Here is a 14669-nt window from a genome sequence, read left to right as displayed (position 1 = left end):
ATGGGCTATGTACAGGTACAGTGATCAGTAAGCTGCTCTGACAGCTGATGCTTAAAGTTAGAGAGGGAGATATAAGACTCCAGCTTCAGTGATTTTCGCAATTCCTTCCAGTCATTCGCAGCAGAGAACTGGAAGGAGAGGCGGCCAAAGTAGCTGTTGGCTTTGGGGGTGACCAGTGAAATATACCTGCTGGAGCGCGTGCTACGGGTGGGTGTTGCTATGGTGACCAGTGAGCTGAGATAAGGCGGGGCTTTACCTAGCAAAGACTTATAGATGACCTGGAGCCAGTGGGTTTGGCAGCGAATATGAAGCGAGGGCCAGCCAACGAGAGCATACAGGTCACAGTGGTGGATGGTATATGGGGCTTTGGTGACAAAACGGATGACACTGTGATAGACTGCATCCAGTTTGCTGAGAAGAGTGTGGGAGGCTATTTTGTAAATAACATCGCCAAAGTCAAGGATCGGTAGGATAGTCAGTTTTACGAGAGTATTTTTTTTAACCTTTATTTAACTAGGCAAGTCAGTTAAGAACAAATTCTTATTTTCAATGACGGCCTAGGAACAGTGGGTTAACTGCCTGTTCAGGGGCAGAACGACAGATTTGTATTTTGTCAGCTTGGGGATATGAACTTGCAACCTTTCGGTTACTAGTCCAACGCTCTAACCACTAGGCTACCCTGCCACCCCAGTATGTTTGGCAGCATGAGTGTTGCAAAATAGTAAGCCGATTCTAGATTTAATTTTGGATTGGAGATGCTTGATGTGAGTCTGGAAGGAGAGTTTACAGTCTAACCAGACAACTAGGTATTTGTAGTTGTCCACATATTCTAAGTCAGAACTGTCCAGAGTAATGATGCTGGATGTGGATGCTAGTCGGGCGGGTGGGTTTGGGCAGCAATCAGTTGAAGATCATGCATTTAGTTTTACTTGCATTTAAAAGCAGTTGGGGGCCACGGAAGGAGAGTTATGGTGTTGAAGCTCGTTTGGAGGTTTGTTAACACAGTGTCCAAAGAAGGGCCAGAAGTATACAGAATGGTGTTGTTTGCGTAGAGGTAGATCAGAGAATCACCAGCAGCAAGAGCGACATCATTGATGTTTACATAGAAAAGAGTCGGCCTGAGAACTGAACCCTGTGGCACCCCCATAGAGACTGCCAGAGGTCCGGACAACATGCCCTCTGATTTGACACACTGAACTCTATCCGAGAAGTAGTTGGTGAACCAGGCGAGGCAGTCATCTGAGAAACCAAGGCTATTGAGTCTGCCGATAAGAATGCGGTGATTGACAAAGTCGAAAGCCTTGGCCAGGTCGATGAATACGGCTGCACAGTAATGTCTCTTATCGATGGCAGTTATGATATCGTTTAGGACCTTGAACGTGACTGAGGTGCACCCATGACCAGCTCTGAAACCAGATTGCATAGCAGAGAAGGTATGGTGAGATTCGAAATGTTCGTTAATCTGTTTGTTAACTTGGCTTTCGAAGATTTTAGAAAGGCAGGGCAGGATGGATATAGGTCTATAACAGTCTGGGTCTAGAGTGTCTCCCCCTTTCAAGAGGGGGATGACCACGGCAGCTTTTTCAATCTTTGGGGATCTCAGACGATACGAAAGAGAGGTTGAACAGGCTAGTAATAGGGGTTGCAACAATTTCGGGAAGATAATTTTAGAAAGAGAGGTTCCAGATTGTCTAGCCCAACTAATTTGTAGGGATCCAGATTTTGCAGCTCTTTCAGAACATCAGCTATCGGGATTTGGGTGAAGGAGATGCAGGGGGGGCTTGGGCAGGTTTCTGGGAGGTGCAGAGCTGTTGGCCGGGGTAGGGGTAGCCAGGTGGTAAGCATTGCCAGCTGTAGAAAAATGCTTATTGAATTTATCGATTATCATAGATTTATCGGTGGTGACAGTGTTTCCTAGCCTCAGTGCAGTGGGCAGCTGGGTGGAGGTGCTCTTATTCTCCATGGAATTTACAGTCTCCCAAAACCTTTTGGAATTAGTGCTATAGGACACTAATTTCTGTTTGAAAAAGCTAGCCTTAGCTTTCCTAACTGACTGTGTATATTGGTTCCTGACTTCCCTGAAAAGTTGCATATCGCGGGGGCTATTCGATGCTAATGCAGTACGCCACAGGATGTTTTTGTGCGGGTCAAGGGCAGTCAAGTCTGGGGTGAACCAAGGGCTATATCTGTTATTAGTTGTACATTTTTTGAATGGGGCATGCTTATTTAAGATGGTGAGGAAAGCACTTTTAAAGAACAGGCATCCTCTACTGACAGGTCAATATCCTTCCAGGATACCCGGGCCAGGTCGATTAGAAAGGCCTGCTCGCTGAATTGTTTTAAGGAGCGTTTGACAGTGATGAGGGGTGGTCGTTTGACCGTGAACCCATGACATACGTTGGTCAGGATGACATCTATGAGTTTGCCCATGGTTAAGGATTTAGGGTTGTACCTGGTAGGTTCCTTGATACTTTGTGTGAGATTGAATGCATCTAGCTTAGATTGTAGGACGGCCGGAGTGTTAATCATATCCTAGTTTAGGTCACCTAACAGTATGAACTCTGAAGATAGATGGGGGGCAATCAATTCACATATGGTGTCCAGGGCACAGCTGGGGGCTGAGGGGGGTTTAACAGGCGACAACAATGAGAGACTTATTTCTGGAAAGGTGGATTTTTAAAAGTAGAAGCTCAAATTGTTTGGGCACAGACCTGGATAGTATGACAGAACTCTGCAGGCTCTCTGCAGTATGTTGCAATTCTGCCCTTTTGTCAGTACTATCTTGTCGGAAAATGTTGTAGTTGGGGATGGAAATTTCCGAATTTTTGGTGGCCTTCCATACATAAGGGAACATTTCGACAATCACCGTATAGTTAGTGAGAAAGTCCCTATTGGAACTGTACGGTCCCTTACTAGATGTCCGAAAACATTTTAGAAATTCGGGGATGGCGTCGGGCCGAGCGGTAGGGCCAGACCTACCGGGAAGTCATCAAATGAACTTTGTCGGACATTCGGTTTTCGTTTAATAAAATAAACAAATTTTAGCCCATTTTTGCGCAATGCCGGAATATCCCACAAGAGGGCATAAGCAATCATATTGCTATTGGACAAAACATCCCGAATCACGACGTGCCATATCTCGGAAACCGAAAATATTTCGAAGCCGAAACTTGGTGAGCGTAGGTTTGGCATTATGGGAAGATGGCCCCGAACAAGATGGCGTCTAGGCCTCAACGGTTTTTGAGTTATGGCCATATTTCTGGGATTAAAGGTCCAAAATGAAAATAGAGAAAAGATTTTTTCACTTCACGTCAAAGTCAAGGAGCCTCCGGTGTCAATAAAAAAAATCGGCCATTTATCTATCGTCATTTACGAGAAATCGTACGTTGACCAGATCGTGATGTTCAGATATAGGTGGGGTTTTTTTCAACGGTTACAGATCCAGTTGCAGGGTGTTCATACGAGTATTTTTAAAATGTGCTGCGGAGCTCTGCGACATTTCTGTGATTTTCTATGATTTTCTGAAATAACACACACTCACTAAACCCTCCGTAAATAACTCAGTTCTTAACGTAAAGACTTAAAACTCAGGATTCTGTAAAGGCATACCCCAATGAGGATATGAGTTTATTTATAGCTTCCTGTGCCAACCGGAAGTGCCATAATTGGTGTCTCAGGGGCTGTTTGGAAGGGTTAAAAAAATCAGATCTGTCCAAAACTTCATATGTGTGATTAGACAACCCCCATGAACTGTAAATCAGTCATTTTTCCCATAAAAATTCAAAGGAAAAATAAATCACACAGATACACAACTTGGATGGAGGGACGTATTGGGGTGTGTAGAGACTGACAGTGCCTCCAATAGTTAGCTTTGTTCGAGCTAAAAAAGAACCGTCAAACCTAGAGTTCCGAAACTTTAGAATCCTGTTCTAGACCTCAGGTAGATAGTGCGTGGTGAGTTACGGCGCTCTAGGAGGTTCTCGGACCGAGAAACAGCGTTGAACATTTGCAATGACTTCAATTCATTTTGACCATTACGAAAATGGCGACATTTAGAAATGTCCCAGAGACACAAGACTAGGTGCATTGTGACCGTCTCGGCCCATAGAGACAGAACCCAACATCTCGGTCCGATAGCTCATTCAAGGACCCCGTAGCAAGGCATTGAAAAAGTGGATTTTCAGCACCAATTAGGCTTTTACTCGGACACCAAATGACCTATCGAGCCGAAACTCGGGATTCGGGGTCGCCTCACATAGGACTACACATAATGTCCGAACTGGCCCCGCAGCTAGAAAGTAACTATGTGTTTTATGGTTTTTTAATGTTTTGTACCGAAGGCCTTGTGAATTTTGGGCCAGCTCTGAAGTATGTTATACTTGGCTCCTAAATGAGTTGGGAAAAGTGGGTTTGGTGTCAGTTTGTATCAGTTTGGTGTCAGAATGATATCAAATTGACTGATGGACGGTGACTTGCAGGTGACTCTTGTCCATTAGCAATATGTTTAAGCGGTGAGGTACCATCACCAAATGCGACATTCTGAAATCAACCCAAACGAGCGATGGAGAGGTACCAGTATCACTGCCCAGCCATCCCTATGTCATCGGGCCAGTCAATTTGGCATTCCTGCATGATTTTTATGGCATGACAAATTGGTGATGGTGAATGCCCAGTTAACCATATGGCAAATGCACAGTGACTTTGAAAGAGTGAGAAAAATCACCAAATGGACATTCTGGAATCAACCCTAACGAGCGATGGAGAGGTACCAGAATCACTGCCAAGCCATCCCGACTTCATCGGGCCAGTCAATTTGGCATTCCTGCAAAAATTTTCAGTGACTTTGCAAAAGTAAGGAACATTTGCAATATGTTTTAACAGTGAGGTACCATCACCAAAAGCGACATTCTGAAATCAACCCAAACGAGCCATGGAGAGGTACCAGTATCACTGCCCAGCCATCCCGAGGTCATCGGGCCAGTCAATTTGGCATTCCTGCAAAAATTTTCAGTGACTTTGAAAAAGTAAGGAACATTTGCAATATGTTTTAACAGTGAGGTACCATCACCAAAAGCGACATTCTGAAATCAACCCAAACGAGCCATGGAGAGGTACCAGTATCACTGCCCAGCCATCCCGAGGTCATCGGGCCAGTCAATTTGGCATTCCTGCAAAAATTTTCAGTGACTTTGAAAAAGTAAGGAACATTTGCAATATGTTTTAACAGTGAGGTACCATCACCAAAAGCGACATTCTGAAATCAACCCAAACGAGCCATGGAGAGGTACCAGTATCACTGCCCAGCCATCCCGAGGTCATCGGGCCAGTCAATTTGGCATTCCTGCAAAAATTTTCAGTGACTTTGCAAAAGTAAGGAACATTTGCAATATGTTTTAACAGTGAGGTACCATCACCAAAAGCGACATTCTGAAATCAACCCAAACGAGCCATGGAGAGGTACCAGTATCACTGCCCAGCCATCCCGAGGTCATCGGGCCAGTCAATTTGGCATTCCTGCAAAAATTTTCAGTGACTTTGCAAAAGTAAGGAACATTTGCAATATGTTTTAACAGTGAGGTACCATCACCAAAAGCGACATTCTGAAATCAACCCAAACGAGCCATGGAGAGGTACCAGTATCACTGCCCAGACATCCCTATGTCATCGGGCCAGTCAATTTGGCATTCCTGCATGATTTTTATGGCATGACAAATTGGTGATGGTGACTGCCCAGTTAACCATATGGCAAATGCACAGTGACTTTGCAAAAGTGAGAAAACATGACCAAATGGACATTCTGAAATCAACACAAACAATGGCATGACCATAGTGTCCAGACTGTGCCGAGTCCAACGAGGTGCCCCGCTTGACCGTAGCTCGCTCGGTCTGAGCGCAGCGACCATGAGAAAAATAGGCCCAATATGAAGCCTTCACCAGTACGTCATTTGATTTTGGGTGACAGCGGCGGAACCGTTAGGTTTAGAAAGACAATTCAACCACAGGACTGTTCCTAAGGTCCTCCTGATCTGTCCAAGCCTATCCTTGACCGTGTGACATTAACCCTTCACAGTCAAAAGAAGGTGTTTACATAAAAACAGTGTTCATTGACTTCTCTCCCCATAGGAATACATTGGCTGCTCCACTAAATACAACCTGGAGTCTTTATGGGTTATGAATGTTGTATGAACCTGTTTTTGGTACCAGTCCATCAGACCACTATAAGGTCTACCTGTGTCGATTCTAAGCTTCCTGGACCAACCGGAAGTGGTCCAAATCGCCCTAAAAGTGTATACCCATACACTGCCTGCAATTTGATGGACATAGTGCATTGAACCCTGTGTAAATCAGTCAGTTTTCATGGTAAAGACTTAAAACTCAGGATTCTCTAATGGAATACCCCAATGAGGATGTATGTTGAGTTACAGCTTCCTGTGCCAACCGGAAGTGCCATAATTGGTGTCTCATGGGCTGTTTGGAGGGGTTAAAAATATCAGATCTTTCCAAAACTTCATATATATGATTAGGCAACCCCCATGAACTGTAAATCAGTCATTTTTCCCATAAAAATTCAAAGGAAAACTAAATCACACAGATACACAACATGGATGGAGGGACGTATCATTGGGGTGCGTAGAGACTGACAGTGCCTCCAATAGTTAGCTTTGAATGATATCAAATTGACTGATGGACGGTGACTTGCAGGTGACTCTTGTCCATTAGCAATATGTTTAAGCGGTGAGGTACCATCACCAAAAGCGACATTCTGAAATCAACCCAAACGAGCGATTGAAAGGAACAACAATCACTGCCCGGCCATCCCGAGTTCATCAGGCCAGTCAATTTTGCATTTCCTAAGGATTTTTGAGCATGTCAAATTTCTTATGACATTTGGCCCCCACAAAACATATGCCTTATGCACAAGCAAAAAAAAAAAAAACATTATAATAATAAAATATGACTGAAGTATGTTGATACAGTTCTTATACGTGTGTAACTGACACAAAATGCGAAAAAATTTCGAAAAACGGTCCAGAAAGCACTTTTTTAGGGGTGTGTGAAGTTTTTTATGAAATTTAAGAATTTTTGACTTTTGACTTCTGACTTCCTATGAAATCATATTGCAAATGGACAAAACATATGCAATATGCGCAAGTAAAAAAATTACAAAAATTATGATAATATAATTGGACAAAAGTATTTTCATACAGTTCTTATACATGTGTAATTGTCAAAAAAAGCGAAAGAATTTCGAAAAACGGTCCAGAAAGCACTTTTTTAAGGGGTGATACGTTTTTTTCAAAAAATTCGTTTTTTCAAAATTTGGCTTTTGGATGTTGACTTGGAGTCCAATACCAATATGAAAAACCATGGTGGAGTGCAATCGCCACCTGTTGGATTTTTGAAGTGTTACAACTGGCAATACCCATATGGCAATAGAAGTAAACTTTGCATGAATCAACGCCGCTTTGGGTGGTATTGGCCAATGTGTACATGGTTTGTCCTATGCCAATAACTTGCCATTCATTTTTGTCCACTACGGGGGTGAAATCCCTTACTAAGCTAAGATTCAGACACGGCTAGGGCATCAGGGTTGGCGGTTACAGAAGTCAGCAAATGAGAGGGCCTGGGGAATAGGTGTGGTGCTGGGCGCTACTGGGCATGGGTTAACCTCTACATCACCAGAGGAACAGAGGAGGAGTATGATAAGGGTACGGCTCAAGGCTATAAGAACTGGTCGTCTAGTGCGTTCGGAACTGAGAGTAAAAAGAGCAGATTTCTGGGCATAGTAAAATAAATTCAGGGGAATATGTGCAGACAAGGGTATGGAAGGATGTGAGTACAGTGGAGGTAAACCTAGGCTCTAGTGGCAATGAGAGCGGTTGTGTCTCTGGAGGCACCAGTTATGCCAGGTGAGGTCTCTGCATGTGTGGGGGGTGGGACAAAAGGGCTATCTGAGGCATGTTGGGTGGGACTGGGGGCTCTACAGTGTAATAAAACAATAACTAACCCAAACAGCAGTAGACAGGGCATATTAACATTAGGGAGAGGCATAGCCTGCTGAAACCACCTCGGACGATTACGTCAGCAGACCAGTCGTGATGGATGGATGTGTTGGTAATGAAAGGTCCAGGTGAATTGACAAAAGACGTATTGTAGCCCAATAATTAGCTGGTAGACCTCTTCGGCCGGGAGATCGACCTAGCTCGAGGCTAGCTCAAGGCTAACTGGTGCTTGCTTCGGGACAGAGGCTTTAGTTAGCAGTAGCCACTCGATTGCAGTTATGCAGTTAGCTTGCTGTGATGATCCGGTGTAATGGTCCAGAGCTTGTGGTGGCAAGAATCCTGTGATGTGGTGGAGAAAAAGCAGCCCGATATGCTCTGGGTTGACTGGCAGGTATTGAACAAGCTGAAGCTGGCTGGTGTCCGAGTTAACGGTGAAGACCGCGAGCAGTGGCTAACTGACTACTAGCTAGTAGCTAGTTAGCTGGCTAGTTACTGATGGGGGTTCCGGTTCTAAAATATAAAGATCCGTACCACGTTGGGTGTGCCGGGTTGCAGGAAAGTATATTCAGTCGGTAGATAGAAAGTGAGATTAAAATATAAAGGAAAAAAAACAACAATGAGGAAAACGACCATTTACACGAGACAAGACGGGACAAGACAAGACAAACACAAGTCCGACTGCTACGCCATCTTGGAATAAGAGGTAAGGTACTGTAGATATGGAAGCTGTGCAAACAACGTTCCACATTCTGTTATTTTTCTCTGAATTAAATGTTGACAGTATAAATCTTAGTTTCAGGATATTGGTATTTTTCAGGTGCCAGATTTACCAAGCATTTTGCATCAGGTGTCAAGTTTTCTCCTGTCTTTCCGATTGGTGAATATGAGTAGCCACAGCAAGATGGCTTGGGTTTGAATGAGCTAAATAGGGTTCTCCATGCTACGTTCTCCTCCTCCATTTTACTGTAGTGTCACATCAGAACCCTCTCATTGGTTCTACCAGAGATAAGTCAGTCTGATTGGTTGGATCATGTTCCAACTCATCCTCTGATTGGTTAGACCCGATTCCGGCTCAGCCTCTCGACACCTGTGTGTGGAATGTTCAGGAGCGTTCCGGAGCTTTTCACAGCTAACTGTCTCTCTCTAAACACTCTAACGTTAGAGGCTTTGATCCTGGCGTTTGTACATGTGCTGTCTAGGCCTGAAACAGACCGTCAGACCAGGGAATCCAGGGGAATCCCAGACCAGACTAATAAATGATTCTACAGTGGGGAGAATAAGTATTTGATACACTGCCGATTTTGCAGGTTTTCCTACTTACAAAGCATGTAGAGGTCTGTAATTTTTATAATAGGTACACTTCAACTGTGAGAGACGGAATCTAAAACAAAAATCCAGAAAATCACATTGTATGATTTTTAAGTAATTCATTTGCATTTTATTGCATGACATAAGTATTTGATACATCAGAAAACCTTTGTTTGCAATTACAGGGATCATACATTTCCTGTAGTTCTTGACCAGGTTTGCACACACTGCAGCAGGGATTTTGGCCCACTCCTCCATACAGACCTTCTCCAGATCCTTCAGGTTTCGGGGCTGTCGCTGGGCAATACGGACTGTCAGCTCCCTCCAAAGATGTTCTATTGGGTTCAGGTCTGGAGACTGGCTAGGCCACTCCAGGATCTTGAGATGCTTCTTACGGAGCCACTCCTTAGTTGCCCTGGCTGTGTGTTTCGGGTCGTTGTCATGCTCGAAGACCCAGCCACGACCCATCTTCAATGCTCTTACTGAGGGAAGGAGGTTGTTTGCCAAGATCTCACGATACATGGCCCCATCCATCCTCCCCTCAATACGGTGCAGTCGTCCTGTCCCCTTTGCAGAAAAGCATCCCCAAAGAATGATGTTTCCACCTCCATGCTTCACGGTTGGGATGGTGTTCTTGGGGATGTACTCATCCATCTTCTTCCTCCAAACACGGTCGAGTGGAGTTTAGACCAAAAAGCTAAATTTTTGTCTCATCAGACCACATGACCTTCTCCCATTCCTCCTCTGGATCATCCAGATGGTCGTTGGCAAACTTCAGATGGGCATGGACATGCGCTGGCTTGAGCAGGGGGACCTTGCGTGCGCTGCAGGATTTTAATCCATGACGGTGTAATGTGTTACTAATGGTTTTCTTTGAGACTGTGGTCCCAGCTGTCCGCAGGTCATTGACCAGGTCCTGCCGTGTAGTTCTGGGCTGATCCCTCACCTTCCTCATGATCATTGATGCCCCACGAGGTGAGATCTTGCATGGAGCCCCAGACCGAGGGTGATTGACCGTCATCTTGAACTTCTTCCATTTTCTAATAATTGCACCAACAGTTGTTGCCTTCTCACCAAGCTGCTTGCCTATTGTCCTGTAGCCCATCCCAGCTTTGTGCAGGTCTACAATTTATCCCGGATGTCCTTACACAGCTCTCTGGTCTTGGCCATTGTGGAGAGGTTGTAGTCTGTTTGATTGAGTGCGTGGACAGGTGTCTTTTATACAGGTAACGAGTTCAAACAGGTGCAGTTAATACAGGTAATGAGTGGAGAACAGCAGGGATTCTTAAAGAAAAACTAACAGGTCTGTGAGAGACGGAATTCTTACTGGTTGGTAGGTGATCAAATACTTATGTCATGCAATAAAATGCAAATGAATTACTTAAAAATCATACAATGTGATTTTCTGGATTTTTGTTTTAGATTCCATCTCTCACAGTTGAAGTGTACCTATGCTAAAAATTACAGACCTCTACATGCTTTGTAAGTAGGAAAACCTGCAAAATCAGCAGTGTATCAAATACTTGTTCTACCACTGTATGTCCATTTTGTTTCTACATGGACCTCTAACCCTTATTCTGTAGCATCTACTATAGACACTAGTAGATCTTGGATAGGTGTGATAGGATATCATAGCTACTACCAATACAGATTATAAAATAAAACCATACAAATATATTGGATTAGATTAATACCATTTTAATAATAATAGTAATCATAACAACATAGTCCCTCCATAAGTTCACATAGTAGCTGGTCGTATACAGCCACTGTCTCTCCTCTTGGAGAGATCTGGAGAGGGTTTTATTGACCAGAGACCACCACTCTACACCACACAAGATCTGGAGAGGGTTGTAAGGACCAGAGACCACCCCTCTACACCACAAGAGATCTGGAGAGGGTTTTATTGACCAGAGACCACCACTCTACACCACACGAGATCTGGAGAGGGTTTTGTTGACCAGAGACCACCCCTCTACACCACAAGAGATCTGGAGAGGGTTTTATTGACCAGAGACCACCCCTCTACACCACAAGAGATCTGGAGAGGGTTTAATTGACCAGAGACCACCCCTCTGCACCACACGAGATCTGGAGAGGGTTGTAAGGACCAGAGACCACCCCTCTACACCACAAGAGATCTGGAGAGGGTTTTATTGACCAGAGACCACCACTCTACACCACAAGAGATCTGGAGAGGGTTGTAAGGACCAGAGACCACCACTCTACACCACAAGAGATCTGGAGAGGGTTGTAAGGACCAGAGACCACCACTCTACACCACACAAGATCTGGAGAGGGTTTTATTGACCAGAGACCACCCCTCTACACCACAAGAGATCTGGAGAGGGTTGTAAGGACCAGAGACCACCACTCTACACCACAAGAGATCTGGAGAGGGTTTTATTGACCAGAGACCACCCCTCTACACCACACGAGATCTGGAGAGGATTGTATGGACCAGAGACCACCACTCTACACCACATGAGATCTGGAGAGGGTTTTATTGACCAGAGACCACCACTCTACACCACAAGAGATCTGGAGAGGATTGTATGGACCAGAGACCACCACTCTACACCACAAGAGATCTGGAGAGGGTTTTTGTTTCTTCCTGGTAGTTAATCACATGATGTCCCAGGTCTGAACTAGTCCCTGATTAGTAGGAGATGATGAAAACCAGAAGTGTTTGGGCCCCGCAGGACCATGATTGGGCAGCCCTGGTCCAGTAGGACCTATGATTGGTCAGCCCTGGTCCAATAGGACCCATGATTGGGCAGCCCTGGTCTAGTAGGACCTATGATTGGGCCCTGGTCTAGTAGGACCCATGATTGGACAGCCCTGGTTTAGTAGGACCTATAATTAGACAGCCCTGATCTAGTATTCCCCATGAAAAGAATCACAAACACAAAACAGCACATGCATTCAATTATTCTGAAAAAGTCTGATGAAGAACTGGAAGAAAAACAACTTTGAAATGTCCCCAACACACCCCAACTCCACTGAGATGCATGGGAGGGACCCAATGCCATTATTCATCTGAAAAACATGGCATAATCATTCTGTAATGTTTAAACACTTTGGGAGAGCTATATTTCATCATCACACATGTGTGCACAGATCCAAGGCAAATCACAATCATCTACAAGTCCCTAAATGATTAAATGATGAAATCAAAGTTATTTGTGCTGCAATGGGTTTTGGGAGCACTGGTTTTCAATGGTCACCGGTTTCAACTGTACCGCACTGTCTTGGAAATCAACTTGGCTGGAACAAAAGCCTGTAACCACACAGTAAAACTGCCCAGCATCACAGATCACATCCCCCCGGTTCACAGATCACATCCCCCCGGTTCACAGATCACACCCCCCTGTTCACAGATCACATCCCCCCGGGTTCACAGATCACACCCCCCTGTTCACAGATCACATCCCCCCTGTTCACAGATCACACCCCCTTGTTCTGTTCACAGATCACATCCCCCTGTTCACAGATCACACCCCCTGTTCACAGATCACATCCCCCCTGTTCACAGATCACACACCCCCTGTTCACAGATCACACCCCCTGTTCACAGATCACATCCCCCTGTTCACAGATCACATCCCCCTGTTCACAGATCACATCCCCCTGTTCACAGATCACATCCCCCTGTTCACAGATCACATCCCCCTGTTCACAGATCACATCCCCTGTTCACAGATCACATCCCCCCCTGTTCACAGATCACATCCCCCTGTTCACAGATCACATTCAAGAATAATTACAATTGTGAAATTATAATTGTACAGTTTAAAAGAGGTTAGGGATTAAAGCAAAATTGAAATGTTATTTTTCTGAATCCCATGGTTAACTAGATTAATATAACGCTGGTGTCGAAGTGTTGCTTCAGGGCCAATAGGATAGTAAGACAGAACTCCCGAAGGCCAATAGGATAGTAAGACAGAACTCCCGAAGGTCAATAGGATAGTAAGACAGAACTCCCGAAGGCCAATAGGAGAATGAGACAGAACTCCCGAAGGCCAATAGGATAGTAAGACAGAACTCCCGAAGGCCAATGGGATAGTAAGACAGAACTCCCGAAGGCCAATGGGATAGTAAGACAGAACTCCCGAAGGCCAATAGGATAGTAAGACAGAACTCCTGAAGGCTAATAGGAGAATAAGACAGAACTCCTGAAGGCCAATAGGAGAATAAGACAGAACTCCCGAAGGCCAATAGGATCACAGGGAGGAATGTCAAAGCCAACAGTTCAAAGAAGCAAGAGGTCAAACTACCAAAGCCTTGATGCTAGTGTGTGTGTGTGTGTGTGTGTGTATGTATTTATGTGTATGTGTGTGTGAGATGCGGGTGTTGAACAGAAAACAGAAAATCAGTTTGTCTCACAACTCTCCCCTCCAGACACAAGTACAGACTAGAGGAGGAGGCAATGATTTGGAAATGGTCAAATATAGAATATAATACATCAATACCCTCTAAAACAGAGGAAATAAACATCACAATAAACAAATAATACATATATATAATTATTAACAAATGAATAAACATTAATAAACATAACATTAATAAAATATTGTTATTATGTTGGCTAGTTTGGCAACTCTTGGATTCAACCCAATTTGAACATGTCTGACTATCCTTTCTCTTTTCGTTGTATGAACGAATAATGATAATAATAATAATAATGATAATAAATAATAATGATAATAATAATGATAATAATAATAATGATAATAATAATAATGATAATAATAATAATGATAATAATAATGATGATAAAAAATAATAATGATAATAATAAATAATGATAATAAATAATAATGATAATAATAATAATAATAATAATAATAATGATAATAAATGATAATAAATAATGATAATAAATAATAATGATGATAATAAATAATGATAATAAATAATAATAATAATAATAAATAATGATAATAAATAATAATAATAATAATAAATAATGATAAATAATAATGATGATAATAATAATGATAATAAATAATAATGATGATAATAAATAATGATAATAAATAATAATATTAATAATAATAATGATAATAATAATAATAATGATAATAATAATGATGATAAAAAATAATGATAATAATAATGATGATAATAAATAATAATGATAATAATAATGATGATAATAAATAATAATGATAATAATAATAATAATAATAATAATAATGATAATAAATGATAATAAATAATAATGATAATAATAATAAATAAAAATAGTCCATTTATCTATGAAATACTTATTTTTTCAGTTGTTTGTGCTTTAAAATAATTTTTAAAAATCTCAGTTTTGCATCTATTGTGAGAATGTAGACTAGGCTCATTCAG

At 42.8% G+C, this 14669-nt stretch overlaps 1 protein-coding gene across 1 annotated transcript in view; it reads right to left on the bottom strand.

Moving 5' to 3' along the window:
- LOC135509028 (ras-related protein Rab-31-like) overlaps positions 1–14669 on the bottom strand; it is a 235218-nt gene that overhangs the window by 139846 nt on the left and 80703 nt on the right. The gene's annotated exons all lie outside the window — the stretch shown is intronic.

Source organism: Oncorhynchus masou, chromosome 3, assembly GCF_036934945.1.
Source record: "Oncorhynchus masou masou isolate Uvic2021 chromosome 3, UVic_Omas_1.1, whole genome shotgun sequence".
In the NCBI taxonomy this organism is placed as follows: Eukaryota; Metazoa; Chordata; class Actinopteri; order Salmoniformes; family Salmonidae; genus Oncorhynchus; species Oncorhynchus masou.
The sequence above is the reverse complement of the archived record's forward strand: the minus strand, read 5'-3'. Positions and strand labels throughout refer to the sequence as shown.